The sequence below is a fragment of the Pseudophryne corroboree genome, chromosome 9, assembly GCF_028390025.1.
Source record: "Pseudophryne corroboree isolate aPseCor3 chromosome 9, aPseCor3.hap2, whole genome shotgun sequence".
Taxonomy (NCBI): Eukaryota; Metazoa; Chordata; class Amphibia; order Anura; family Myobatrachidae; genus Pseudophryne; species Pseudophryne corroboree.
The window spans coordinates 286680423-286685409 of NC_086452.1; the positions used below are offsets into that span (position 1 = coordinate 286680423).

Consider the following 4987-nt stretch of genomic DNA (forward strand, 5'->3'; position numbering starts at 1 on the left):
CACTGGTCAGCAAAACTCTGCACTGTCCTCCTACTATATAATACTGGTGGTCCCCAGTCCCCACAATAACGCACACTGAGCACACATATTTGCAGCACACTGAGCACAGATATGGAGCGTTTTTCAGGCAGAGAACGTAGATATTTTCAGCACACTGAGCACAGATATTTGCAAGCACACTGAGCACAGATATTTGCAGCACACTGAGTACAGATATTTGCAGCACACTGAACACAACTGAGAGAACGCTGCACGTCCTCTGCCTATCATCTCCAATGCACGAGTGAAAATGGCGGCGACGCGCTGCTCCTTATATAGAATACGAATCTCGCGAGAATACGACAGCGGGATGATGACGTTCGGGCGCGCTCGGGTTAACCGAGCAAGGCGGGATGATTCGAGTCTGCCTCGGAACCGTGTAAAATGGGTGAAGTTCGGGGGGGTTCGTATCTTGACGAACCGAACCCGCTCATCTCTACTTTTTACATATTTTTTTGTTAATGTGGATCTGCCTTTTGCAATGTATTTTATGTGGATATTTTGTGTGGATTTGGCTTTTTCAGTGTTTTTATTTTTAATGTGGATCTGGCTTTTGCAATGTATTTTATGTGGATTTTGCATTTTCAGTGTTTTTATTTTAGTGTGGATCTGGCTTTTCAATGTAGATGATGTGGACCTTTGCTTTTGTTAGAGTTTTATGTAGATAAGCGGGTTACCTGCTCTGTAATGTGTGTGCATGTGGAGAGGTTGTTGTGCCCACAGCGGGGTTAGATGAGGTTTATTGCAAATAAAGCAAATGAAACGTTGACATCTTCCTAAGGCATCTGTCACCGTTTTTACTAAACTAAAAAGTCCTCAGAGTGCCACGTCCATATTGCTGCTATACATTAACCCCGCTGTGGGTCAGATGACAGCGCAACAACCCCTCCACATGCGCACACATTGTCTGCTATCAATGTATATCTATCTCTCTCGCTACACACACATATATTTATCAATACATATATAATATATTGATATATCTAGATCTCTATATATAGAACTATATAGATATATATATATATATACTTGAGCAATCTGGCACTCTGTATCAATTGTTGAAACCACATGTGTGCCTTTGCTACAACAGTACAGATTGACCTTGCCAAACGTCATTTAGCAGGGAAGCACGGCACTACCAAATTCCTGTAGTGTCGTGCTTCCTGCTGAACAAAGTTTGGCAAGGTCAACATATACAGTACATTATATATATATATATATATATAAAACATATTGGACATGGAGGAGGCCCCCAAATTCTATGATTTAAGCTGCTTTTGAGGGTTTTTTTTAAAAAAACCACCTGAATCCAAAACACACCCGAATCCGACAAAAAATTTTCAGGGAGGTTTTTCCAAAACGCGTCCGAATCCAAATATATATATATATATATGTATATATATATACACTACTCAAAAAAATAAAGGGAATACTTAAACAACACAATGTAACTCCAAGTCAATCACACTTCTGTGAAATCAAACTGTCCACTTAGGAAGCAATACTGATTGACAATCAATTTCACATGCTGTTGTGCAAATGGAATAGACAACAGGTGGAAATTATAGGCAATTAGCAAGACAACCCCAATAAAGGAGTTGTTCTGCAGGTGGTGACCACAGACCACTTCTCAGCTCCTATGTTTTCTGGCTGATGTTTTGGTCACTTTTGAAAGATGGCAGTGCTTTCACTCTAGTGGTAGCATGAGACGGAGTCTACAACCCACAAAAGTGGCTCAGGTAGTGCAGCTCATCCAGGATGGCACATCAATGCGAGCTGTGGCAAGAAGGTTTGCTGTGTCTGTCAGCATAGTGTCTAGAGCATGGAGGCGCTACCAGGAGACAGGCCAGTACATCAGGAGATGTGGAGGAGGCCGTAGGAGGGCAACAACCCAGCAGCAGGACCGCTACCTCCGCCTTTGTGCAAGGAGGAACAGGAGGAGCACTGCCAGAGCCCTGCAAAATGACCTCCAGCAAGCCACAGATGATCAGAAACAGACTCCATGAGGGTGGTATGAGGGCCCGACGTCCACAGGTGGGGGTTGTGCTTACAGCCCAACACCGTGCAGGACATTTGGCATTTGCCAGAGAACACCAAGATTGGCAAATTCGCCTCTGGCGCCCTGTGCTCTTCACAGATGAAAGCAGGTTCTCACTGAGCACATGTGACAGACGTGACATAGTCTGGAGACACCAAGGAGAATATTCTGCTGCCTGCAACATCCTCCAGCATGACCAGTTTGGCAGTGGGTCAGTAATGGTGTGGGGTGGCATTTCTTTGGGGGGCCGCACAGCCCTCCATGTGCTCACCAGAGATAGCCTGACTCCTCAGACCCCTTGTGAGACCATATGCTGGTGCGGTTGGCCCTGGGTTCCTCCTAATGCAAGACAATGCTAAACCTCATGTGGCTGGAGTGTGTCAGCAGTTCCTACAAGATGAAGGCATTGATGCTATGGACTGGCCCGCCCGTTCCCCAGACCTGAATCCAATTGAGCACATCTGGGACATCATGTCTTGCTCCATCCACCAACGTGGCGTTGCACCACAGACTGTCCAGGAGTTGGCAGATGTTTTAGTCCAGGTCTGGAAGGAGATTCCTCAGGAGACCATCCGCCACCTCATCAGGAGCATGCCCAGGCATTGTAGGGAGGTCATACAGGCACGTGGAGGCCACACACACTACTGAGCCTCATTTTGACTTGTTTTAAGGACATTACATCAAAGTTGGATCAGCCTGTAGTGTGTTTTTCCACTTTAATTTTGAGTGTGACTCCAAATCCAGACCTCCATGGGTTAATAAATTTGATTTCCATTGATAATTTTTCTGTGATTTTGTTGTCAGCACATTCAACTATGTAAAGAACAAAGTATTTAATAAGAATATTTCATTAATTCAGATCTAGGATGTGTTATTTTAGTGTTCCCTTTAATTTTTTGAGCAGTGTATATATATATATATATATATATATATATAGAGAGAACATAAATTCCCAAGTGCGCTAATAGTGAAAATGTAGTTACACAAATCTTCCAGCGGTTAATTCGTCGGAAAATGTAGACTGGAGGATATTTAGATCTGGGGACCTGTAACAGACACCCCTCACCAAAAAGTCACCCAAACAAGAGGCCAACAGGCCAATTAATAAAAAGTTTTTTTTAATAACATATATTTGAACATATGAATTTTGGTACACAATTCAAGATATAAAATTGTATCAATAAAACACAGCCACAACCAACATGTTTGTAGGATGGAATTCTAGATACTCCCTCACCTTTTTCAAGGTGCGAGCTCAAAGGGAGTATCTTCACAAACTAGGGTGTGATTTTCTGACTGACAAGCCCAACGCGTTTCGTCTGATCGACTTCATCAGGGGTAACTTGTTTGGGGAAAAAGATAATGTTCTATTTGAGAAAAACTGCTATTATGAGATAGGGAAATTATATATACATATATGTGTATATATATGTATAGACACATATATATTTTAAGTATGTAAAACATTTTTTGTATATATATACCTACCACATATAGGGAAAAGGATGAATTGCACTTGATAAATTCTTATGGCAGATCGTAACCTAAAATATAAATAGCACATTCTAAGATGTGTTTATTTGATGGAACTACTAGGACATTTTTATTATTAATATCCATTTTGATGTTACAAATAGTGACTAAGACATACCTCTAAATAGGGATTAATCAAATTCTCCTTTATTAGAATTTAATGGGTACAGCTCCTATATTCGTGCTTCTAACTGGAGCTTAAGTGGTTATCCTTTATTTTATATTTTATTTCTTTTTTCAATGTTGACTCACGTAAACTTTACGTGAGTCAACATTGAAAAAAGAAATAATTTTCACCATAAGAGTAGAAGACCACATTTTAGGTATATCTATAATATAATCGGCTTGACCATGTAATAAATTGCATGGACAAATATTTTTATATAAATACCAATATTTGCATATTTCTTTGGCAGTCTGCAAAAACGCCAATATATGGTTGCTGACAGTCCCAATGGACTATGATTAAGATTTTTTAGACGGCCCTGGAGGAATTTTGATTAGTTTTAAGGTATGTTATTTTTCCGTTTATTTTTTAGGATTAATTATGAGGTGGGAAACCATTAAAAATGGCCTCCATTTAATCTTCTTTCTCTTCCCATCAGGCAGTGTTTACAAAAACACTATTCTATAGATTTTATATATACATAAAGGATAACCACTTAAGCTCCAGTTAGAAGCACGAATATAGGAGCTGTACCCATTAAATTCTAATAAAGGAGAATTTGATTAATCCCTATTTAGAGGTATGTCTTAGTCACTATTTGTAACATCAAAATGGATATTAATAATAAAAATGTCCTAGTAGTTCCATCAAATAAACACATCTTAGAATGTGCTATTTATATTTTAGGTTACGATCTGCCATAAGAATTTATCAAGTGCAATTCATCCTTTTCCCTATATGTGGTAGGTATATATATACAAAAAATGTTTTACATACTTAAAATATATATGTGTCTATACATATATATACACATATATGTATATATAATTTCCCTATCTCATAATAGCAGTTTTTCTCAAATAGAACATTATCTTTTTCCCCAAACAAGTTACCCCTGATGAAGTCGATCAGACGAAACGCGTTGGGCTTGTCAGTCAGAAAATCACACCCTAGTTTGTGAAGATACTCCCTTTGAGCTCGCACCTTGAAAAAGGTGAGGGAGTATCTAGAATTCCATCCTACAAACATGTTGGTTGTGGCTGTGTTTTATTGATACAATTTTATATCTTGAATTGTGTACCAAAATTCATATGTTCAAATATATGTTATTAAAAAAAACTTTTTATTAATTGGCCTGTTGGCCTCTTGTTTGGGTGACTTTTTGGTGAGGGGTGTCTGTTACAGGTCCCCAGATCTAAATATCCTCCAGT

General features: G+C 39.3%; 1 long non-coding RNA gene across 2 annotated transcripts; it reads left to right on the forward strand.

Annotated features, from left to right (window-relative positions):
• Window positions 1–3872: 3872 nt before the first annotated feature.
• Window positions 3873–4519, forward strand: LOC134956965 (uncharacterized). 2 transcript variants are annotated; one of them, XR_010186343.1, is made up of 4 exons: window positions 3873–3933; window positions 4027–4121; window positions 4216–4356; window positions 4464–4519. It is a non-coding gene; the product is annotated as an uncharacterized LOC134956965 (long non-coding RNA). The 2 variants fall into 2 exon arrangements; XR_010186342.1 differs by having other exon boundaries at window positions 4216–4516.
• Window positions 4520–4987: the final 468 nt, after the last annotated feature.